Source organism: Macaca fascicularis, chromosome 8 (assembly GCF_037993035.2).
Source record: "Macaca fascicularis isolate 582-1 chromosome 8, T2T-MFA8v1.1".
Lineage (NCBI taxonomy): Eukaryota > Metazoa > Chordata > Mammalia > Primates > Cercopithecidae > Macaca > Macaca fascicularis.
The window spans coordinates 90,799,636-90,826,107 of NC_088382.1; the positions used below are offsets into that span (position 1 = coordinate 90,799,636).

At 39.8% G+C, this 26,472-nt stretch overlaps 1 protein-coding gene across 7 annotated transcripts in view; it reads right to left on the bottom strand.

Annotated features, from left to right (window-relative positions):
- The window catches only part of PAG1 (phosphoprotein membrane anchor with glycosphingolipid microdomains 1), a 140,421-nt gene that overhangs the window by 39,862 nt on the left and 74,087 nt on the right, over positions 1–26,472 (bottom strand). For 6 of the 7 annotated variants that reach the window (XM_005563616.4, XM_073999051.1, XM_045398436.3 and 3 more), the window contains one exon: positions 22,524–22,614. The exons of the other annotated variant lie outside the window; for it this stretch is intronic. The gene's annotated coding sequence lies outside the window, so the exon portion shown is untranslated. The remainder of the gene's footprint in view (positions 1–22,523; positions 22,615–26,472) is intronic. 7 annotated transcript variants of the gene reach the window in all.

A 26,472-nucleotide genomic window follows, 5' to 3' on the forward strand; every position in this document is an offset into this window, starting at 1 on the left:
TGGTGGCAGGCACCTGTAATCCCAGCTACTTGGGAGGCTGAGGCAGGAGAATTGCCTGAAGCTGGGAGGTGGAGGTTGCAGTGAGCTGGCTGAGATCGTGCCACTGCACTCCAGCCTGGGTGACAGAGCAAGACTCTGTCTCAACAACAACAACAACAACAACAACAAAAAAAAAAAAAAAAAAAAAAAAAAAAAAAAAGAAAAGGAAAACAGAACTTAAAAAATAAAACATGGGAGCTTGAAGAACTGCACATGGAGTCAGGAACTCGGGTTCACGCTTCTCTGTCACTGAGGCTTTGAGGAGGTCTGGCTATGCTAGGAGCATAGACCATACTTCTTTGAGTGGCACCTCCTAGAAGCATGAGGTTTGCACTAAATAGCCGTGGCAGTGGTCCTGCCAATGCTTACTATGAGAAATATAACAGTGGAATCTGGTCCAGGGAGAATCAGTGTGTGCTTATTTCTCATGCCTCTATTACAGGAAAACTTCAAGAAAAATAGACTTACAAAATGGGACAAGAAGATGTGTTTTTAGGACAAAAAGAAAGCTCATCTAGGAAAATCAAGGTAGCCACTGACATCTAGTAATTGCTATTGGGAAAAGCAGTATGTATCATTTTTGTCTTTTGGATTAAATAATATAAGCTATGTGGCTTCATTCTAGTTCTTTTTGTAAGCAATTATTTTAACAGTTACGTGATTTCTAGACACAAATTGTAAAACAATATGCTATTATCCCATAAACAAGAATAATTCAGTCTTTTTCATATCACATATTTTAGGCCTTTCTCCAAACTCTTCAAAATTCTACTTCATTGTACTTCTTAATGAATTGCCGTATTATAATGTTTCAGGAATAAACAAACTTTGGGGGCAACTGGCCCACTAGTAGTCACTGGTAACACTTTGCTTCCCTTTACGAAGAACATAATTAAGAACAATATAAGGTATTCTGCAGTAGCCACTTATCTATCATACGTCTTTGATTCTGCAGCCAGGATCCAACTAAGACACCAAGATGTATGACTGCAGTACAGTTCTCAAACTATTAATACTCTCCCAAAGGCTGTATCATAATACTACTACTGCAAGAATTTAAAAGGGTAGGGTGAACCTGACAGATCAAATTCCAATCTCACGTTTCCTAACAGAGTGGTGTTCTGCCCCACTTCCTCTCATCTATGACTTGGTGTGGTTTTCAGATGAACTGAAGGACATGCCCTGCCACAGCTCACTGGAATACCAACAGCCTCCAGGACTGCAGCTGGCATGGCCCTACTGCGTGAGCTTGGGACTCCATGAGGTAGCAGCTGAACCTACTGATGAAGTAATGCCATAAAAGTAGCTTTTATAAAATATTAATATAAGAAATCTATCTGAATTTCTCATAAAACGATTAATGACATTGTTCTACTGTGTGGTACATAAAGCTTTATGTGTCTGTGTGATAAACTCTTAGAGATTTTAGTTCTTAGCAGAAGGTGTTCTGTCCCGGTGAACTAGTTTGCCTTTTTGTATAAAAGATAAACTACACATACAAAAATCATATTTCCTTTCTTCTTTTCCCTTCACATGGCTGGCTGGATGCTCAAAGCTGTAATTATCTTTAATTATAGCAATTACCTTCGTCTAGCTCTTTCTTTACTCTGCCTACACCAATGCCAATTACAAGTTTTTTATTTCATATGTTTTAAAAAATCTTGTGTGTCTTTATTGTAACAACTTCAATATTTTTAGAAGCAGATATTAATTTCTGAATAATGGATACGTGAAACTTGAAGTTTAATTACCATGGACTATGCCTTTATAGATTTTAAGAGTTCCCAATCTCCAGATTATACTTTAGAAGGAAAACACATTTTCAAAAGAGCAAAGAATAAAAGAAAAAAGGAAGGAAGAAAGGAAAAGACTTTCCCATCAAACTAACCTTAGGGACCATAAGTTCTGATCTCTAAAAAATAATTAAGTACTACCCAGATGATAAGATATAAGATACAAAGACTAAGATGGTGAAAATCAAACCAACAGTATCCTAAAGACTATAGCAACCTATTAAATTAGACCAGTGGTGTTTAACCCTGGCTATCCATTAAAAATTTCTTTTTTAAGACGAGGCCTCTGTCGCCCTTGCTGGAGTACAGTCGTGTGATCATAGCTCACTGTAACCTTAACTCCTGGGCTCAAGAGATCCTCCCACCTAGGCCTCTTAAGTAGCTAGGACTACAGGCATGTACCACCACATCTGGCTAATTTTTATTTATGTATTGTTGAGATGGAATTTAGCTATGCTGTCCAGGCTGGACTTGAACTCCTGGCCTCAAGTGATCCTCCTACCTTGGCCTCTGAAAGTGCTGGGATCACAGGCGTGAGCCACTGTGCCCAGCCCAAACTTTTCACAATACACTAATGCCCAGGCCGAACTCTCCAAGTTGGCTTAATAGATCAGGGATGGGGCCTGGATATTGATATTTGTGAATGTGTCCCCAGGGCATCTGAATATATGGTTGGGACTGAGAATCACTGAGCTAGACTATTCATTCATATTTCTAAACTCTTAACTAGCAGATGCTATTTCATCTTATTTCTCTTGTAGTATTGGAACATGTCATAATCAGGATGTGGCAAGATAAAACAGATACAGCTCATTGTTCCTCTTCCCACATGAGTCTACACTGCGATTCACATAAACCAAAGTTTCTCACATGTATATCCTTAAAGCCCAGGCCAAAACAGATCATGTTTTGAATCTATTCCAGAAGGTGGTATCCGAGCTCACACAACATAAAGACTCAGATTTAGAAGATATGAATTTTGAGCCACATTTTTTTGCTTGTTTGCTATATTATTTCTATGTAGTTTTCTCTGCATCCCTCAAAAGTTATACAGCTATTGTAATTTATTATAGAAATTAAAATAGCATTATTTTAAAGTATTTTCAAATATAAAAGTTTCAACAAGAAATATATAAAATCTCTTGGCCTGTTACTTGTTTGAGGGTAATATGCCACTATTTTTAAGCTGTATGTCAAAGCTGATCTAAAATACATTTCTCTATCCACTTACAAAATGATCCATAATTCTTAGAGGGAAAGAATGTACAATAAATCAATACATTATTATGACAATAACTTTTCTTTATGATTTAGGCCATTTTAGCTTTTCTATTGACCTTCATTGTTTAAATGGACACAGTACACTTTGTTCAGCTCAGTTTGACCAACATTCATTGAAGGGTCCTCATGGGGCAGGTGGACCCAACCACTCCAGCCTCAGCTGGTTCCTTGGTCTTCTTGACCATGACTTCTCATGTGCTTTTTCTTTCTAGCCCTTGACCATGTCAAGCTTCCCCTCACCTGGAGCTTTTATACTAGCTGTTTGTTTTCTGGAATGAACATCCTTCAGGTCACCATACAGCTGGTTCCTCCTTATTTTTTCAGTCTTGCTTAAAGATCATGTTCTTAGAAAAACATTCGATGACCAACCATTCTAAAACTCTCCCGTCCACTCCACTATACTCAGACTTCATCTCATTACCCTGCTGTCTTTTCCTGTTATCCTTATCTGAAAGCATATTATTTATTGGCCTTTGTGTTTATTGTTGTATGCACAACCTCTAGAATAGAACCTTCATGAGCACAAACTCCATGTTTGTCTTTGCAGCTATAACTAAGGCACTGATACGGTTTGGCTGTGTCCCCACCCAAATGTCATCTTGAATTGTAGCTCCCATTATTGCCACATGTTATGGAGAGACCTGATGGGGAGATAACTGAATAATGGGAGTGGTTTCCCCCATACTGTTCTCATGGTAGTGAGTAAGTCTCACAAGATCTGATGGTTTTATAAGGGGAAACTCCTTTTGTTGGTTCTCATTTTCTCTTGCCTGCCACCATGTAAGACATACCTTTCACCTTCCTCCATGATCGTTTGAGGACTCTCCAGTCACATGGAACTGTGGGTCCATTAAACTTCTTTTTCTTTATAAATGACCAGTCTCAGATATGTCTTTATCAGCAGCATTAAAACAGACTAACACATGCACTAACAGCAGAGCAGGTGCTTGGTAAATATTGATGGAGTGAATAAATGCATATCTTTGCAGTCTTACTAAGAATAGTACCAAAAATAATCCTGTATTCTTTCAGGTTGTAACTACTGATGGTTAATAGATAATGAATGTGTACAGTTGCAATTTTATTTTAAGCTATAGTCCCTCATGCAATATGCACATGTTGGGATTTTAATTAGATTCACAGTGCCAGCTACTTTTGCAGAGAAGGCGTTTTGCAGCCTGTGCCTTGCTGACCTCTGGCTGGCTCTAAGCTTCTGGTAGAGAGGGCTTCTCCATTTGCACATTTTGCGATCTTAGTTGTTCCTTTCAATTTCCAGCAGAAGGCAGCTAGACATTAATGTCTGAAACTGTACTTCCAATCATCTGTTGAGGTTTCTTTAGATCACTTTATTGGGAGTAACACCATGTTTATTTGGCATAGGGTCCTCAGTCTGCCATGGCAAAGTTTTTGGGTCTCTTGCAATTGTTCATTTCCATACATGTCAGCTTGAGATGGGAGGTATATTGCAGAAAGAATCCATTTAAGTTAGTGGACTCATTACAGCCTGGGATCTTTTGTTAGTAATCTTATCCTTCCATTATTACCACATGATACTGACAGTACTGGCCAAGAAGTCAGCTGCAATATCTTCAGGACAAATCCTGCTGACATATGGAATGACAGTTGGGCACTACCACTATTTTGAGGCACTTCTGTTTGGTCTAGACTAGCGCTTTAAGCCATATTGATAACACACTCTGCCAGCCTTCCAAACATGTGCCTATGTTTGCATGTCAGCTCCATTCAGTATCTTCAGTATTTCAGATTGCCATTCAGCATAGAAAAGTATATTTGACACCCCTACCAAAATCAGCTACATTTGTATCTTGTGCAACATGCATCATCGTTCAGTGCCCTTGCCCAGACTAGGCACCCAATAAATATTAATTCCTTTTGCTGCTTCCCTGGCTGGTTTAACAAAATCTTATTTTATTCAAAAACGTACTTAAAGAAGAATCTGCATCTTCCTGCATTCAAAGCAAGCCGATTCTGCTATTATGATTTATAATTTATAATTGAATTTAACACAGCTGTAACTAAAACAGAGAAATAATCAGATACCAGCTGTCCATTTGAATATATTATATATACATTTAGTTTTTAAAATAAGCAGGTTCTTCTGAATCCAGTGATGAATTTTAATGTCAGGAAAAGAGGCACTACTAGACATTGTGTTGTGTGACGCAACAGGAAACCCTGGGCACTAGCTAGAAAGTCTAACGATAATGCAAACTTGCATTGATCAAGCCTCTAAGTCTACCTACCAGAACTTAAAAAAATTTTTTTTCACTTCTATCACTTAAATCATCAAATAGCGAGCAAGAATGTTGCCTACCCATGTCAGTCAACTCACATCCACAAGACAGTAGTTTGTGTGTAGGTTTCTGTGAGAAAATATCAGACCAAATTTCAGACACCGTATAACTATCCAGAATCATTATCATCCATATGCCAATTTAAAAGGCAGAGGTATGGGTCAAAGGATGATGACAAATTATGGTAACCACACATTTGAGAAAACACCCAAGGAGATTGGCTCCTCTCCCTAGCTGTGAAATACCACAGTGGTTTAAGGTGTGGCCTTGGGTTCTTTTCCTGATTTTGCAGCATATTATCTTCCTAGACACGTCATCCACAACCATGCCTTCATTTCCCATCAGGTTGCCATGATCCCAGATCTGTATCTTTGGCCCAAGCCTCTTTTCTGAGCTGCCATCCCACATCCAGCTGCACCTGGGCTTCTCTACCTGGGTGTCCCCAGGCCCTCTGCCTCAGTGTGCGCAAGGCTGGACTCTCCATTGTCCTCTGCCTATGGAGTCATCCTCCAGGGCCCCTCTCTCTGGAAATGGTGCCACCTTCAGCTAGTTGGCCAAGGTCAAATCCTAGGTCCTCCCTGTTTGCCACCCTCTCAGTTTCCTCCCACATCCAATTCAACATCAAGCTCCCCCTGTCCTTTGTTTTTGAGACAGAGTCTTGCTTTGTCACCTAGGCTGGAGTGCAGTTGCAGGATCTCGGCTCACTGCAGCCTCTGCCGCCCGGGCTCAAGAGATTCTCCTGCCTCAGCCTCTGGAGTAGCTGGGATTACAGGTGCCCGCCACCACGCCTGGCTAATTTTTGTATTTTTTGTAGAGATAGGGTTTCATCATGTTAGCCAGGCTGGTCTCGAACTCCTGACCTCAAGTGATTCACCCGCCTCGGCCTCTCAAAGTTCTGGGATTACAGGCATGAGTCACTGCACCCGGCCTCAAGACATATGCTCAATATAAAATGTTCAATATAATATAAATTCTCTACAGTGCCAGTATTAAAAACCATAGAATGTTCAGGGATCTCTGAAATCTAGTCCTACATATTTGCATTGACATTTTATTTACTAAAAAATCATTGCAGTAATTCAAAATATTTGTAGGGTTTGCCAGGGTAAAATTCTCAGATTTTAGGCTTACAACTTTGTACGTAACTTCTAGTTTGGCAAACAAACATAAAAAATGTGGAATCCCCCTAAAAGATATTATGTGTAAGTAGAGTCATCAAATTTAGAATATCAAGCCCCAGATGGTTTATCAGTAGCAACAAAAACTGCTTTCCTTGCCAACACAAATTTTATAAACCGGAAATCATTCTCAGGCATGCAAAGACAGACATATCAGGTCTACGAATACTTATGACTATGTGCTTGGCACTATGTTAGGTACTTCATTACATGGCCCATAAAACATTACTTTAAAAACAAATGAGAGTTCAGAACGAACTATTTACTCTTTGTAGCATAGGCACTGAAGTCTTTCCAGAAAGTGACCCATACTCCAGTGCCGTAGAGCAAGACGGGGACTAGCAGGCTTTGAAAGCCAAAGCAAGACCATCAGCAAACCTGTGCTGGGCTGTCTTGAAAATGTTAATTAATTTATATTCATTTTTCTTTTCTGATGACATAAATTGTTGGGGATTCAATATTTCTGTTGTTGTTAACAGCAAATGACTCTAAATGTGATGGAATGGCCACGTAAACATGTCTTGTACAATCATTATTAAGGAAATAAGGAATGAGGCTTGTAGCTTCAGAAGCTTCCCCTGTCACTCAGAGAGGAAGAAAGTGAGAGACATGAGGATCAGAGCCACAGTTCTTAATCACCTTACCACTAAGACTTTCTAAAATCATAAGAGGAACAGCAGTACAATGGACATTCAGTGTTTGGGAATGATGTACAATCGGGTGGATAGACGGCCCTTTTGTGGGCTTTGGAGCTTCTGGAGGTGATGGGTTGGGTAAAGCAGGCTGAAGTCAGGAGGCGGAGCCCAAGAACCATCTGATAAGGAGCTTAGAAGTTCCATAATTATAAAAAAGCTGGCACTACCCTCAATGCACATTTGTCATATTTCTACACTACACATTCTTGAATACCCTTTGATGTTCTATTTATTTCAAAGAGGGTAGGTATTTTTTGATCCAGTTCACATCACTGATTAGAGGTATTTTAGCTGCCAGATAAATAAATCTCCATTGAATGCAATTTATGGGATCCAAAAGCAATGTATGGATCAATCTAGAGCTATATGAGGCTTAGCTGGTTTTATGAAAATACTCATAACAGTAAAAAGAAATCAATAACAATCTATTAAGGTTTTTGTTCTTTGTATAGCTTTTGAAATGAGTTCTTACCCATGATAAAAGGCCTTAAATATTTTGGGAGCTGAAATATTATACTTGACTGTCTCTGGTTCTTTTCCTGAGTTGACCCTTTATGTTGAGTAAGCATATTTTACACAGTGCAGCTGCCAGCCTCTGTCAGGCCAAGATACACATGCACTTAGAGGCAGTAAGCTTTCCTCACTTACATTATGTTTCTGCAACAGGGAAAGAATGTATAACACTTCACCTTTGTAAGAAGCACTTGGAGGTTCATCTGATATTCTATAAAAGTAAGCAATTGAAGAATTTGACTTAAAATCTTATTTCTAATTTTTACAGGAAAAAGTTAATACTTTCCATGTATTGAACATCTATGATTAGCCTAGTACTTTTTAGGTTGGAGCCTCACCTAGAAAAATCAAGTTATATTTAACTTTTTCTTCTTAGGGTTGTTGTGAGCTATAGGTAGGTATAGAAGATTCCCTAGATGGTCACAAGTCTTCCCCTCCCTGTATCCTCACTTCTTGCAACGTAACTTTGTAGCTCCTTCCAGCAAGAAATGCTGTCTATTTCTCTACTCTTAATGGTGGGCTGATTTGTCACTCCCTTTAGCTCATGGAGCTCAGTGGAAGCAATGGTGTGTCAATGCTGAACCCAGCCCACATGCTTTGAATGATTCTACTCCTCTCACTCTAGAACCCTGCTGATCGTCTATGTGAATAAGCTCACACTAGCCTGCTGGATGACGAGAGAATGTGGTTGTCCAGTTGTCCTTATTGTTCCCCCAGTAGCCAGCCAATCCCCAGAAGCAGAGACGCCTAGCTGACTGCAAGCTGACCAAAGACACAGGCATGAGCCCAGCTGAGACCAGAAGAACCTCCAACCTAAGATGGCCCAAACCATAAAACTGTAGAATAAGGAGCTGAGTAAATGGCTGTTGTTTTTAAGCTGTTAAGTCATGGGGTGGTTTGTTATGCAGCAAATGCTATAGGAGGTATTATTTTCCTCATTGTATTAAAGAGGCACAGTAATTTGTTCAAGGTCTACTAGCTGGTAAATGGTAAGGCTATCAGGTTATTATACCAGCTTTAAGGGCCTACACTCTTAGTCACTTCACTGCCGTTTGATGTAAATGAGAAAGTACATACTGAGTGCCCTCCACATGCTCAGTTGTTGGCTAGACATATTTTCTACGTTTAGGGAACTTACTGTCTCCATTTTGTTTTTCACTAATGAAAGTACAATCTGACGGTTCTCCTTACACTATTGCCTCCACCTGAAATGTATTTTCTACCCTTGAAACTCGCTCAAATGTAACCATTTCTTAGGAACATCCTCTAATGTCCCAAGATAGAATTAAAGTTTTCTACCTGTGGTTGACTGCAAAAAATGGACCATAATTGCTCACTCTTTCCTTTCTCCTTGCCCTTTAAAATGTGACGTTTTAGTACCTTCCATCAAGAAATGAAATCTCTTTCCCCACGCCTTGTGTCTAGACTGGGCTTGTGACTTGCTTTGGCCAGGAAATGTGGCAGAAGTGATGGTGTGCCGTTCTCACACCAGGCCTAAGGTGCCTTGGATACTTTAGGCATTCTCTAGGAAACCCTAACTCCATATTCCAACAAATCTGGGTTGACCCTGGTGATGGCTGAGAGGCCAAAGGACCAGAGCTTGGTCAGCCAGCTTGTCTCAGCTAAAGCTCCCAGACACGTGAGAGAGCCCTGCCAAGATCAGCAAAGCCAAACTACAGCTGACCGCTGTTGCATGAGCGAACCTAGCCAAGACGAGAGGATTGCCCAGCTGAGCCCAATCTAAACTATCAATCACAGAATCAAGAGCTAAATACATTTTCATCTAAAGCCACTAAGGTTGTTATGAAACAACAGATAATGAATACAGATCCTTTGTATTCTTTGGGCATGTTTAAACTTATTTTTGGAATAGCATATGTATTCAACAAATGTCACCAGATGAATAAATAAATGACTAAATATTCATTCAATTACACAGAGATAAGATTCCTCTAACAAAACAGAACTCTTTTTATTTCAAAGTGAATAATTCTATCTTTCCTGGCTGTGAGACAGTGATGTTTATAGTACAGTGCCTGATACTTAGCAGGTGTGCTCAATAAATGTTAGCTCCCATTGATCTTGTAGTTGAAATAAGATGCCAAACAAAAGTCAAAGCAAACACCATGCATTGACACAAGCAGGATGTTACTTCCTAAATCCTTTCAAAATCAGGACAAACTCTCCTGGTATTTGTAGGATGGAGACTTAGGGCAAGCAATACATACTTTCTGCCCCTCTCCAGATATTGGCAAGTTTCTTTCTCTTTGAAAATAAGCTTCTTTAAATAACTTCACAGCTACTCAAGCTACCCAATTACAAACAGCAGGAGCACTCTGCTACAGAAAGACCTCCCCAGGAAGCTTTCCTTACTACTTCTCAACTTTGGCTGCATATTTGAAGAACCTTGGGAGCTTAAAAAAAAATGCCTCCAGAGACTGACTTAATTAGTTTGAGGGTGCACTTGCACATGGGAATTTAAACAGCTCCTTGGGTAATTTTACTGAGTAGCCAAAGTGGAGAGCCACCACTACTCAACCTTTTCCTAGAGTGCCTCTACCAGTCAAATAATTATTATCAGATTTAACTTTAAAGGTAGTCCTAAATAAACCTTTTTTAATGTCTATAATCGAAACCCAGCACTGAAATACTACAGCTGGAAAATAATTTCTTATAATGGACAATGACTGGCTCAATAGAAATTAAGAAACAATGATCAGATAAATAACTGCCTGATAATTAACTCAACAAGCATCATATGAACATTTGGCAAGGTCTTAACTGTCTTAAAGGCCTTAACATAATTAGGTATTCAACACTTTATTGGCCTAAATTAAATACCATATAACATTATTGACTATACTGAATAACAAATTCAAGCTAAATTGCATTTAAGTGTACAATCCAAAAGTATGTTCGCCTAAAATCTTTCTTTCTCAAAGTGTACATTATCATTTGGATAATAATACTTTATCACAAATTAAGGTACAATTTAATATTTTAATATGATTTTGAGCTCAGATTCAACATGGGTATTTCAAAAAATCTGGTTTTGCCTTCCTAGTACGTAAGTGACTCACATGGCAATATGGTTTGGCTGTGTCCCCACCTAAATCTCATCTTGAATTGTAGCTCCCATGATTCCCATGCGTTGTGGGAGGGACCCAGTGGGAGGTGATTGAATCATGGGGGCAGGTCTTTCCTGTGCTGTTCTTATGATGGCGAATGGGTCTCATGAGATCTGATGTTTTTATAAATGGGAGTTGCCCTGCACATGCTCTCTTGCCTGCTGCCATGTAAGATGTGCCTTTGCTTCTTCTTTGCCTTCCACCATGATTGTGAGGCCTCCCAAGCCACGTGTAACTGTGATTCCATTAAACCTCTTTCCTTGAGAAATTACTCAGTCTTGTGTATGTCTTTATTAGCAGTGTGAGAACAGACTAATACAGTAAATTGGGACCAGGAGTGGGGTGCTGGTATAAAGATACCTGGAAATATGGAAGTGACTTTGGAATTGGGTAACAGGCAGAGAGGCTGGAATAGTTTGGAGGGCTCAGAAGAAGATAAGAAAATGTGGGAAAGTTTGTAACTTCCTAGACACTTGTTGAACAACTTTGATCCAAATGCTGATAGTGATATGGACAATAAAGTCTCTGCTGAGGTGGTCTCAGATGGAAATGGCAAACTTGTTGGGAATTGGAGTAAAGATCACTCTTGCTATGCAAAGAGACTGGCAGCATTGTGCCCTTGCCCTAGAGGTCTGTGGAACTTTGAATTTGAGGCAGATGATTTAGGATATCTGGTTGAAGAAATTTCTAAGCAGCAAAGCATTCAAGAGGAAGCAGAGAATAAAAGTTTGGAAAATTTGCAGCCTGATGATGCAATTAAAAAGAAAAACCCATTTTCTGGGGTGAAATTCAAGCCAGCTGCAGAAATTTGCCTAAGTAATGAGGAACCAAATGTTAATCACCAAGACAATGGGGAAAATGTCTCCAGGGCATGTCAGAGACCTCCACAGCAGCCCCTCCCATCACAGGCCTGGAGGCCTAGAAGGATAAAATGGTTTACTGGGCCAGGCCCAGGGCTCCCCTGTTCTGTGCAGCCTTGGGACATGGTGCCCTGCATCCCATCTGCTTCAGCTCCAGCCATGGCTAAAAGGGGCTAACATACAGCTCAGGCCCTTGCTTCAGAGAGTGCAAGCCCCAAGCATTGATGGCTTACACATGGTGTTGGGCCTATGAGGGCACAAAAGTCAAAAATTGAGGTTTGGAAATCTACACCTAGATTTCAGAGGAGGTATGGAAATGCCTGGATGTCTAGGCAGAAGTTTGCTGCAGGGGTGGGGTGCTGATGGAGAACCTCTGCTAGAGCAGTGTGGAAAGGAAATATGGAGTTGGAGCCCCCACACAGAGTCCCCACTGTGGCACTGCCTAGTACAGCTATGAGAAGAGGGCCACTATCCTCCAGACCCTAGAATGGTAGATCCACTGACAGCTTGCCCTGTGCACCTGGAAAAGTCACAGACACTCAACACCAGCCTGTGAAAGCAGCCAGGAGTGGGGCTGTACCCTGAAGAGCCACAGGGGTGGAGCTGCCCAAGGCCATGGGAGACCACCTCTTACATCAGCATGCTCTGGATGTGAGACATGGAGTCAAAGGTCATTTTAAGGTTTAATGACTGCCCTATTGAAGTTTGGACCTGCATGGGCTCTGTAACCCCTTTGCTTTGGCTAATTTCTCCCATCTGGAATGGATGTATTTACCCAATGCCTGTACACCCATTATATCTGGGAAATAACTAACTTGCTTTTGATTCTATAGGCTCATAGATGGAAGGGATTTGTCTTGTCTCAGATGAGACTTTGGACTGTGGACTTCTGAAGTGATGCTGAAATGAGTTAAGACTTGGAATTGTTAGGAAGGCATGACTGGTTTTGAAATGTGAGGACATGAGATTTGGGAGGGGCAAGGGGTGGAATGATATGGTTTGGCTGTGTCTCCACCCAAATCTTGTCTTAAACTGTAGCTCCCATGATTCCTACATGTTGTGGAAGGGAGCTGCTAGGAGGAGATTGAATCATGGGGGCAGTCTTTCCTATGTTGTTCTTATAATGGTGAATGGGTCTCATGAGATCTGATGGTTTTATAAACGGGAGTTCTCCTGCACAAGCTCTCTCTTGCCTGCTGCCATGTAAGATGTGCCTTTGCTTCTTCTTTGCCTTCTACCATGATTGTGAGGCCTCCCCAGCCATGTGGAACTGTGATTACATTAAACCCCTTTCCTTTGTAAGTTACCCAATCTTGTGTATGTCTTTATTAGCAGCATGAGAACAGACTAATACACATGGCAATAGTGTTCCTTTTTGTGATTATTTAATTCCTTTTTGGTAGAGCTCAAAAGTGCTGAAAAATGATGGGCAATGTTATGTTATAAACTATATAGTGCACATATAATGCATGCAAATTGCTTTAATGCCAAAATTTCATCCTCAATAAACTCTATGCTGTAATCACAAATGGACTTCCAACACACATTCAGAGTCAGAATTCTCTAAGCCACTGGTTCTGAAAAATCTGGTTCGACCCTCTGACTTCACAGATACGAAAAACAACATCCAGAAAGGTTAAACAAGTCAAACAATACCCACACCACCAAATGGCTGGGAATGGAGCCCAGGACATCTGAGCCTGCATCCTCTCGCCCCGCTAGGGGCATCTGGAAGATAACAGCGGAAGTGTGTTCAAACCCTGCAGAAACAGGTGGCAGGGCTGGATTTGGTCCCCAGCTTTTGCCAAATACTTGGATTTTGCCAGCCTCTGCTATAGATGGCTATATTCAGTAGAAGACATTGACAATAGGGGATATCATTATCGCTTTTTATACTTCAATTCTTATCACAAAACAGGCTGAAGTCAACCATGGTTATTTAATACATTAGTTATAAATGCATTTGCTGTATTTTTTCTAGTCTATTATTAACATCTTACATTAGCATGGTACATGTGTTTCAATTAATGGACCAATATTGGTATATTATTATTATTTGGATTTCTCTAGTTTGTACCTAATGTCCTTTTATTTTTGGTTCCAGGATCCCATCTAGGATGCTGCATTACATTTAGTCTGCTCATTTTTCATTACTTCAAGTATATGTGTATGTGTATGTGTGTGTGTGTGTGCCTATGTGTTTGTGTGTGTGTGTCTATGTGTTTGTGTGTGTGTGAGAGGCAGAGAGAGAGAATATGAGTATTTATCTTCTATGTAGCAAATTAAGGGCAAAATCCTACAAATTACAATTCTCACATTCTCTAATGTAAAAGAAAAGGGCATATGTTAATGGAGTAATCTGTGGTTTCAATTATGATGAAAACATTGTGGATTAAAGGAAGGTTAGGTTAAAAAGAATTTGACATTTAGAAGGACCTGGAAACAGTTTCTGATTCCAGCATGGATTAACAAAATCTAAAAAGCAAGGAATGCAGTAGAGTAGTGTGAGAATTTAAAGTAATAAAAGTCAGTTCACATAGAAGCATGGTAATAAAAAAACATTGTGCAATTTGTCACCATTTACTTTAGAAGAGTCTGCATTTTTAAAATCCACAGAAATGCAGTGATAGTTTCCTTGCCAGTATTTGTGTAAAACATTTTCCAAACAAGACTGATTCATCTTACTCTGAAATGAATTGTTAGATCACAACAGTGAATGTTAAGGCATTTGCATCCCTTATAGAAATGCCAAACATTTTACTATGCCTGATGCTGTACTATAAATAGGGAGATTCAAATGCTAAAAATGTTCTCTAAGTTGCCAAACATAGTTCTTTACCATGTACTTCCTGGTACAAATGACTTGTTCTTCCAAAGTCTGAAAATGAAAGCTAACTGCAATTCAGAAAAATGTTGCAAATTACTTCAATTAATTAAATGTAAAAGTCATTTCATTTCTGTATATTTCTTTTTCCTTAGATCATATTTATTGCAAGACTTCTTTAGACATTTACCAAAGTTTTGTTAAATCATAGTTAGTCTGATAACAGTTGGGTTTTAAAATGAACAATTGGAACAGCCAAACAACGCCAATATTGCTGGAAAACAATGATGCTTATCTAAATTATTCTGAATTGCTAGCCACATTTGGATGTAATAGTAGATGTAAAATTTACTTACTATATTTTTTCTAAATAATCTATGGGCACAGTAGTGCCCATAAATCAATAAATTAAAGGTTAAAGGTATTTCATTTCACAGTAATGCCCACATATTACTGGGAAAATTTTACTAATTTATAACTGGTATTTCAAAATAGTTTCAATATCTATGTATATCTTCAATAAAAAAGAACATAAACAACAGTATAGGGATTTGTATGGCATATTTAAGATTAGTATTCATTTGAAGAGGTGATCCCTGATTTTCACTGAGAGCTGGGACAGGAAATTGTAGGAGACTTTTCTATGATGTGGACAAGGCAAGGCACAGTAAGAGCTGCTTTATAACATTTTCTTCAAATCAGCTGACTATCCCATTGGGCTTTAATCTCCCTTCTGCAACTGACCAGACCTCATATTATCCAATTACCAGTAATCTACTTAAGAACAGCAAGGTTCTCTTTAAATTGAATACAAATAATTATTTTAATATCTTTTCCTGGCTTCTTTAAAGGCTTCATGTTTTTTGACTTGCATAAATTTTTGCAAACCTCCATAGAAGATATTTTAATTATTTTAAACATTTATGGCACGTAAGAAGTGACTTAAGTAAAATTACTTGATTTTAAGTTAATTATTAATTAAAGGTTACATTAACTAGTTCATTTAAATACAAATTTTACTAATTCTAGTTTGACGTTTTCCTTATTTAATAGTGATATGCTATTTAGTCTACTTTAAATTCATCATGTAATGAAATGCATGACTTGTAGACAAATTTTTGCAATGACAGACGGGCATATACTTGGTTTTGTGACCAATTATATAAATTTCAAGCTACAATTAATATGTCATGATAGATAAACAGATAAAAGTTTTCATTCATGAATATTTGGTAATCTTGCATTTTGGACAAAAATAATCAACCTACAGTAATTTTTGTGTTTAATTATAAAATGAGACAAGATAAAAAAGCTTTAGGCTGCTGTTTGTATGCATTTCTTTGCAGTGAGTGTGTGTGTGTGTGTGTGTGTGTATATATATATAGTTTTTCAATTGACTCTGTTGTCAGCTTATCAGGAACAATGTAAGGAGAGAGAGAGAAGAGAGAGAGAGAAAAAGGGAGAGAGAGGGAAAGAGAGAGGGTATGAGTGATATCTATTTCTAATAAATAAAAGCCAAATTATATGTGATTATCATTACTTTTTCGTTTTTCAACATTCAATTTTATACCACATAAATGTCCTAATAGACTAATATAAAATTCTGCAAATACATTAAGATATTTAAGATTAAAAGAATAATGCAATAAACACACATATTTAGGAAATAAACATCCAGTTTAGGAAATAAAACATCATCTACACTATGAAAAGTCTGTCAGAATTTTGACCAGATGACTGCAGATGATAATCGTCACAACATCAGTTGCTTCTTCTGCTTACTGTCTGTAATCAGTTATCCATTCTATGTATAAAGTAACAGTAAATGACTAATTATAAAAACGAACGAAAGCCTCCATGGGGGCTTGCAGTGTTTATGTGAGTCATAATCATGTTCACTCATCTGACTGGCACTAATAGCTTCACATTCGTTAAGAGGTCCTGAAGCAGTATTATTTTCTTCAACATATTTAAGTAATCATTTTATTTATTAATAATTACTTTCAAAATAGAACCTAGGTTTGAACCTTTACCACCCTGAACAGCCTAACATCCCTGGGACAGCTTTGCATCGCAGTGATTTTGTGAAAAGGCTGTTGGGAAACCCCGATTCAGGCTCAGCCAATGCTAAGTTGGAGATGCGGGAAGGAGAAGGGTACACACAGGACTGATGTGAGGATGCACAAAGGAGGCCATCTGGAGAGCAGCTGACACCCCTGGGCTTCTGGCACATGGCCCCTCCAGGATCTAGAGAATACTCCGGAGTCCAGAGTCAAGACCCAAACACCTCCACATATATGCAAGTTGGGCTGGGCTACAACATGTAATGGTTCTGCAAATGAGGATGATGTATATTAAATGTATGTATCCACAGGTACCTATGAAGCGTACCTACTGAGGTTCCAAATCTTGGTGCCATCCTGCCACAGGGCTGAAATTTCTACCGAAAAGACCAAAGAGCCATACCACAGAGTTAAAAGCCATGGGAAAAATTTGTTCCAACTGGGAACAGTTGTTTCTTTTAGGAAAATGTTTTTAGCTTAGGACTCTGTTAATTACAAAGTCATGGTCAGAGTTCCCTTTTCAAACTGTTCCTTAGAAAGCATAGAACAAAATTTGGTTCTATCATATTAACCATGCAGGATTTCAGAGAATGTATTTTGCATAATAACTTCCCTCCTTCTTCCATCTTTTCTAGCTTATATACTCTGTGCCTCATTTTACCCTCACCAAGTTTTCATTTGACATGTTGTGTATTGTATCTCATTCTTAAAACTTTTCTGGAACAAAACAGTCACCAACTTATAAGGATGAAAAAAGCTTAGGGATAATTCAGTTATATCCTCCATATTTTACAAATGAGAAATTTCAGGCTCTAAGGTCCCCATAGCTATCAGTTTAAAAAGGGACTGGAATTTAGAGATCCCAAATGTAGCTCATTGCTTTTCTCTCAATATCTGTTTGCCTCCTGTGACAGTGGATTTTTTTTTTTTTTTTTTTTTTTTACCTCTCCTAACAACAACACTGCCCAAGTGATGTTGACAGACATTTTCACCCACCTGAGACAATATAAAATTTAGGAAATTCTGCATTCTACATGTTGCTTTGGAGAGTCACAAGAAAATTCTGAGAAATCCTGCAATAAGTAAATCAATTTAATTTCGCTGAACCCATGTCTCCCAAACATATCCAACCGTGACTAAACCTTTTTTTCTTTTCTCTTTTGGGGGCACCCAAATGAGAGAGAGCTGCACCCATCCAACTCCTCACATTCCACTTTGGGAAGTTCCGGGTTAAGACAAGGCCTCCAGGAGCAACTGTCTAAATCCCCATGGCAGCAGGGAGCGAGGAATGGTCAAATGTCCACCCTGGAGAGCGGCTGCTGTCCACACTGGCAGGTCGTGCTACACCACCGGGCCCAGGGCCACGGTATGTCAAAGGGCCCGGGACCCACCAGTGAAGAAGCTGTAAAGCAGGGGCATGGCTGTACTCTGGTCCTTTCTCCACCTGCTGCTCGGGCGTTCCTCTGCAGGCATGCCACAGAATGCAGTTCACCCTGACAGCCACGGGAGGAGGTACCTGGAATCCTGTTTACCATGCAACATTAGCCCGCACCCACTTTGAATTCTAGAATGACAGGAAGGACAGATTCTTCCTCCACTGCAGCAAATGCCATCACTCAATGGGGATAGAGTTCCAAAAACGACAACACAACAGGGTGTGTGTACCTCTGTGAGGGCAGTGTGTGTGTTTACAGACCCCAAAGGGGCTGACAGTTAAGCAAGCTCTGCTATGGTCCAGGAGACACCTGTGTTCTGACGCATGCAGCCCTAATGCTAGACCCTGGAGTAGATGCTAGTACTGTCTCTACCCTTCTTTGGCAAGTCACTTACCCTCTCTGAGCTTTAGTTTCCTCTTTGGTAAAACAGGAATGTTAGTAATAGTAATAGGGTGATTGGGAAGATTAAAGTTTAATACTTGCAAAGTGCTTAGACCAGTGCTTGCCTCACTCTAGGTACAATATAAGTGTCTGTTAAATAAAATAGTATCATTCACCTCTAATCCCAGCTATTCAGGAGGCTGAGGCACGAGAATCACTTGAACCTGGGAAGCAGAGGTTGCAGTGAGCCCAGATAGCACTGTTGTACTCTAGCCTGGGCAACAGAGCAAGGCTCTGTCTCAGAAAAACAACACAAAAAAACCCAAAAATAAAATAGTGTCATTAAGTGTTTACCCCAATTTCCGTCAACTGATAAACGTTTTCTTTCATACTAGATGGTGACATATAGCATTGGTGAAACAAGGCCCTTGCATGCCTTGCTTTAGGGCATCCTCCCCTGCGTCATGATGATAACACACAAAAGGCCTGTGCCCACACTGACTTAGCTGCCTGCAGGCTCTCCCAGCTTTCTGGAGAACTGTGGTCACAGGTTATGGAGAACCAGCTGTCACCGGTGTGTGCTAAAGATCTGGCCTCAGTGGTTATCGGAAATTCTGCAGGAAAGGAAGAAGCAGGCAGGACAGGAGGCATGGCTGCAGAGTCACAGATGGGCCAGCAATTACCCTGCACACGAAGGTGTCTTCCAGGGACCTGCCAGTCCTGCTGCTGCAGGCAGCGCCTCCGAGGAGCCCCTGGAGGGAGCAGGAGAACCTGGCCCTGCCTCGACCTCACGTCCCTCAGTAATCCTTAACTCAGCTGTGAAAAACAATAAAATAAAAACTACTTGAAAAATAGACCCAAAAAAAGTACCAAATAGAAACAATAAAGCGAGTTTATTGAAGCCTTGGTTCTTGCTATCTTTGTGATGTACTTGAAAATATCATCATATAAATATATTTCTGTACTTTTTTTTTTTTTTTCGAGACAGGGTCTTGCTCTGTCACTCTGACTGGAGCACAGTGGTGTGACCTCAGCTCACTGCAGACTCTGCCTTCCAGGATCAAGAGATCCTCCCACTTCAGCCTCCCAGGTAGCTGGGACTACAGGCATGTGCCATCATGCTTGGCTAATTTTTGTAGAGACAGGGTTTTGCCATGTTGCCCAGGCTGGTCTCAAACTCCTGGACTCAAGCAATCTGCCCACCTCGGCCTCCCAAAGTGCTGGAAATTCAGGCATGAGCCACCATAGCTGGCCAATTTCTATCCATTTTTAAAAAGACAAATACATCATCAAAAAGATTGTCTAACAAATACATTTTAAAAGACCGAGAAACTTAAAAACAACAAAGAAGATAATATGTGTGAATCACGTCACAAGTGGAGGAGTAAAGGACCTGCTTTTGTTACAGAAGATTAACCCTTATGCAGGCTACATAAAAAGGGATTTGCAATAATCCAATGCTCTACTGTATATTAACACTACCACAGATAGAATTTTAGAAGTCTCATAATTTATATTATGTAGTTTTTATAAAAATATACAGGGAGCTGTTCTTAAGAATATAGGCCAAGAGGCTGGGCATGGTGGCTCACGCCTGTAATCCCAGCACCTTGGGAGGCCAAGGCGGGAGGATCACGAGGTCAGGAGATCAAGACCATCCTGGCTAACATGGTGAAACCCCATCTCTACTAAAAATACAAAAAATTAGCCAGGCATGGTGGTGGGCGCCTGTAGTCCCAGCTACTCGGGAGGCTGAAGCAGGAGAATGGCATGAAACCAGGAGGCGGAGCTTCCAGTGAACCGAGATTGTGCCACTGCACTCCAGCCTGGGGAACAGAACGAGACTCCATCTCAACATGAAAAAAAAAAAAAAAAAAAGAATGTAGGCCAAGATTGGGCAGTCATGATAAATTTCTCTTTAAGCCTAAGGACGAGGGGCCCCCGCTGCTGCTCTTGGGGATGCTGGGTGTGGGGCAGGCTCTCCCACTCTCTAGCTCACACACTGTCTGTGAACACAGCAGCCTGGCACACATGCACACACATGAGGGTCCCAGACAACTGGGGCTATCAGGGCCCATCACATTGTGCAGTCTATGTGCTCAGGGAGAGGTGGGAACACATAGCCTCAAGAAGCAGAAACGCCAGGCCTCAGTCATGGCCAGCTCAGCTTCCGGTTCAGGGTTTGCACGCTGCTTTGAGCCTTTGCTTTTACAGTTGTTGCCTTTAAAGTTCTGAACATTTGGGGCATGGCTCCCTCTAACGAGCAGTGCACCTCTCACCTCAATGCACATCTTTAAATGTGTCTTTTTTGTCTTGTCTGTGGCAGCATACACTTGCTTCTGTGAACCACCAGACGACGTACATAGGCTAATTTTCATTTGGACCAATGTGAATGCTGACGTACAAAGGGCAATATCAAAGCAGGTCTAGTGTGTTCATCAAGTATTTCTAAACTTCCCTGATTTTAATTCCTGTTACTACAGTACTTGGATAGGCACACTGCATCTTAAAGACTTTTTTCATGTAACGCAGGCATAATGCAATGTGAAGAAAATTATCACTGAGAGGAAAACTGTTTCCCCAAATTACGACTTACATCGACCGTAATGAGAAGCTATTAAAATAGATTTTTGCAAAATTTCTAAGCTGATCTGCTGCTTGGAGTTTTGAGATTTCCCACTGCTCTGCTATTTTCCCATTCTGTACGCACAGCACAGATTCCTGCCAAGCTTATTACAGTGAACAAACAATGTCCTCTCTGTCAGAACAGAGAATGAATAGTATCACAAAATTCTCCTCTAATGTACAGCCTACATTTCCCTCACCCCAGCCCCTTCAGAAGAGAATAACCAGGGTGAGGACCGAGGAGGAAAACAGGACTCTCCCCTGGCCAGTCGGAAACTGCCTTCCAGAACACTAAGGGCTAGGTAGTGTCAACCATATCATATTAACTTTTCAACAGAGAAAGTTGACAAGTTTATTTTCTTTTAAGGGGGATCATATGTTTTTGCATTTCTGTGTGTGTACGTACACAAATATCTTTATAAGGAAGGAGGTGTTTCATCAGATAAAATTTTAGGTGGCGTTTCATCAGATAAAATCAGACAGCTTTTAGCTACAGACTGAGCAGCGACAGGGGAACTTCATAGAAATGACACAGCAATTTGTGCTAAAATATTGGCAGCTAATTCATGAATGCCAAAGCTGACTATGAATTCGGCTGCTTCTGTTAAGCCTTTATTCCCACTAAGCTCATGATTCACAAAGAAACCGCCTAGAGTTACTCCTCTGAAACATACAGTATCATGCTGACAGATTCTTCTTTGGTTTCTCTCTCTCTCTCTCTCTCTCTCTCTCTCTCTCTCTCTCTCACACACACACACACACACACACACACACACACCCCCACACCCCTCCCCACAAGAGGCAGTAAAGATATGATTTCCAAAACAAGAACTTCATGAAGCATTTCTCACAAACCAATGAAAGACTTACTAAAGGCTTACTTAGCAGGTATTTTCATAGAAGAACATGGAGTTCCTTAAAATCTTTCATACTTGTCTCAGCTGGTGTAAAATATTTTGATTTAGGCTTTCCCCTCTTGTGACATGAATGCAGCATATATTGTATTTTAACCTCTAAAGGAAACTACTCATTTTTTTGCTCATAAAGGATGAAATGTTATTTTCATAATCAAACCCCACTGGCTTTTGTGTTCATGAGTATCTGCAACACGAAGAAAAAAGGCCAGCCTCTTCTTTCCTCCTCATTTCCCACACATTTTCCATACAGCTCAGTGAGCTCCCAGATTCTGATGGCATTCTCCTGGTAACACATTTAGAAGAGGCTGCAGGATACCCCAACAGCACTGCTTTCTTCTCTGTCTCTCTTTCTCTTTCTCTCTCAGATATCACTCTAGGTCTGTATGAGACTAAACAATTAAACCTTTGTGTTGTGCCACTGCCATTCGAAAAGCCCAATGGTGTGTCCCTTCATTGGTACAATGGTAATATTTACCTTGGAGGAAATGTTTGTCCCGAAGAGTATTCCAAATTCTGGCAATGTATTCCCTTTGAAATGTGGTGAGAGTTCTCTCTTCTTTCTTGGCCTATAGCCAAAGAGAAGGAAAGTTAGAAAAAAAGGCAGATGGATAGACACTGTGAAAGATACGTGTTCAGTTCACTGCAAAAATGCTAGTGTACTTACGCCAAACACTGAGATTTATATTCTTATATTCCTTCCTGAACAAAGCAAACTGAAATGTAGAGGCACAACTATAAACATTAACAATTAAATTAAAAATTTCAATAAAGAAAAGTTCGTATCTCCCCATACCCCAAAAAATTTTAATAAAAAAACAGCCAAGTGTCTAATCAAATACAAATCAATTTACTGGCTCTTTCCAGATTTTCCCTAGTTATGCCAAGTAAATCTCTGTGTTACTACAGTGATACTAATTCAAGTAACTGTTTTCTGAATTTGAAATAAAACAAGTGATTTGTTTGGAAAGAGCATTTATACTTTTTGGTAAGGTAAGCTGTGATTCAGTTCTGAAAATTTCTTATTAGAAGGAGACTTTGGTGCAGCGTGAACAGTGTGACCTGGACAACATGCAGATCTAGCCCCGAGTCGTCCCTTCACACATTCTGCTGTGGAAATGGGGAAGACGTTCAGAGAAGGAGAGGATACATGGGCGACTTCCCTTGCTCTCCCTCCTGATTCACCAGCTCCCCAGTCCTACCTGTTGTTCTGCTGTTTTTGGTGCCTAGCCCTTCCTCCAGCCCCCCTTCCTCTCTAGTTCTCTTCCCATCCTCAAATAAGTCTCTCCCATATTGAACACTTACTTTACATAAGACACCATGACAAGTGCAGTGTGAAAGGGAGAGGGGGAGAGGGACGGAATGAACGAATGAATGAACGAATGAACGGATGAAAGAACGGCTGTGTTTATACTCTAAGGAGAATATCCTGGCTGTTGACTAAGATTCAGAACCTCTCAATCATTTTAACCAACTGAGGCATAATTCCCGATTTCCAACCTAATGAACGGAGTGGAACATGAGCCTTCTAGATTTGCATCTACTGATGTTCTTTTGTTAGAACCACATATTATCATCTTAGACTGTGTGTTGCTTTCCCTGATAGTAGAGTCAGCAGAATATTTATATTATCTTGAGGTATATCTATTGTTTCCCTGACAGTTTGAAAGTGAGAAATTGCTGCCTTTTGTTTGCCACTGCATTTAGCTACATTATTATTTTCTTTTAATAAGTGTAAAAAGACCAGAACAAGACACACAATCATGGGCTGTCTTCTTCTAAGCCGACTCCAGGTCTTTCTGCCGTCAATCACATCAACTAGGAGACAGGGCTTCGCTGCGTGCAGGGCTTGATAGACAACTGAGTTCCCAAGCCATCGTTCCACTCTTTTATTAGACTTCAAGTCAAGTCTCCTTCTGAACCCCTGCCATGCAGATATATTTAGATGTGGATTCCAATCATAAGCCTCTCCACTTTTCTTTGTCATCATGGTCAATCCAGGGAATTCTCCTGAATTGGTCAGAAATATGAGCAAGATTTAATTATCTAAATCAAATTGCTGCAGTTAAAAGGTAAACTTTAAAGAATTAACAATTTTTTTTAGAAAAGGTCAAATTCTATTAATGTGTATTAAAAATAATGTTTGGATGTGCTTTCTCTATTACCAGATATGAGCACAATCCTGATTTGAAAACTGGAGACAAGATTTGACAGTTAATTTAATAATATAAAAATGGTGCACAGTTTTGAATTTTCAGAATATACATTTTGTGACTTAAAAATATTCCAAGAAAACAAGGTCATCAAGACGCTGTGGTGCTGTCATAAGGAAAGACACATAAATCAATACTTTAGCATCCAGGAATAAACCCATAGATTTATATTGCTTCAATTATATGGCCAATTGAGTTTTTGGCAAGGGTGCCAAGTCTATTCAATGGGGAAAGGGCAGGCTTTTTCAACGAATGGTTCTGGAACAACTAGACAGTCATATATAAAAGAATAAAGTTGGACCCTTAACTCAGACTACAGAAAAAGTTAATGCAAAATGGATCAAATACCTAAATGTAAGAGTGTAAACTACTGTTAGAAAAGAACCAAAGGGCTAAATCTTCATGCGCTCAGATTTGGCAGAGGCACGTGACCCCAAAAGCACAAGCCAACTAGAGAAAAAACAGATAAACTGGACTTCCTTAAAATAAAAATATTTGTAATTTAAAGGACAATATTAAGATAATGAAAAGACAACCCAAAGAATAGGAGAAAATATATGCAAATCGTATGTGATAAGGGATTTTATATATAGAGAATATATAAATAACTCTTATAAGTCAATAACAAAAAGACAACCCAACCAAATATAGGCAAAGGACCTGAAGAGACTTTTCTCCAAAAAAGATACACAAATAATAAACACATGAAAAGATGCTCAACATCAGTAGCCATCAAAAAAGTGCAAATCAACCACAATGAGATACCACTTCATACCTTCCTAGTGATTTGCACTTGGCCATAATAAACATGTCTAAGCTAATAACAAGTGTTCAGAGGATGTAGAGATATCAGAACCCCCATGCCCTGCTGACGGGAATGTAAAATGACACAGCTGCTTTGAAACAGTCTGGTAGTTCCTCAGAATGTTAAACAGAGAGTTACCATGGGACCCAGCAATTCCACACCCAAGTATATAGCAAAAGAAATGAAACTACACATCCACACAAAAACTTGCACATAGATATTCACAGAAGCATTATTTGTAATACCAAAAGAAGTAGAAACAATGTCCCTCAACTGGTGGATGGGTATACACAAAATGTGGTATATCTATACAAAAAAAAAATTATTCAGCCATAAAATAGAATAAAATACTGGTACATGTTACAACATGGATGAACCTTGAAAACATGCTAAGTGAAATAAACCAGTCACAAAAAACATATTATATGATCCTGTTTATAAGAAATGTCCAAAATAGGCAAATATATAGAGATAGAAAGCAGATTTGTGTTCCTTAGGGCTGGGGGAGAAGGGGTGATGAAAATGTCCTAAAATTGATGGTTGTACTTTAAATGGATGATTTGTATGGTATGTGAATTGCATCTAAAGTAAGTTCTTATGAAAAATAATATTCCACGGATTTGGATGTTATGAGCATCAGTCATTTTTCGGATCAATCTTAAAAAAAAAGGGCAAACCCCAAAATAATTTTAGCTGGAATCATGGGAGTTGTGACACTAAGCAGATAACCTAGCTGCACTGCAAACTGTCATGCCCTGACTGGGGCAACTTGAGTATAATTCTGATAGACCAACCACTCCTTTAGGTCTCCTTTCATGTTGCTGATTATTTCCAAGGGTGATAGAGATAATTAGGTTATCGGGGTACAGAGATAATAAGGTTGATCACTGCAAATGATTATTGACCCAATCAAACAGAAATCCCATACTTTCAATATAGATTTCTTTTTCCACTGAATGGAATTTTAGGACTTCTGATACTGATGATCTAGTCAAATGTGACCTCTCCCTGAAACCCACATAACCTGTCCATGGAATGCCACGCTCAGCAGTTTCTGTTACACCTGGCTCTCTGACAGTTTTCATGAAGACGGTTGGCGACTTCTTAATACTGATGATGACATTCACAAGAAGGCCCAAGCAAGTGAACTCCAGGAGTTCAGGATGTGTTTTTACCAAACTAACCTGAACTGTTGTTCTGGCTAAAGCCACTCAGCAGAACTGAAACAGAGCTCCATTCTGGGACACTGAAACCCTGAGGGATGAGATGGGCACCTGACAGATGGCCTGAGCTGAGCCCCTGCTGGCAGTGCTGAAGAGGGTCTAAGGAAAGGAGTGTTTTCTCAAGGTTATATCCTAACAGTCTCTTCTGGGGAAGGAGCAATGATGCTGAGAGTGTATCTCCCTGCT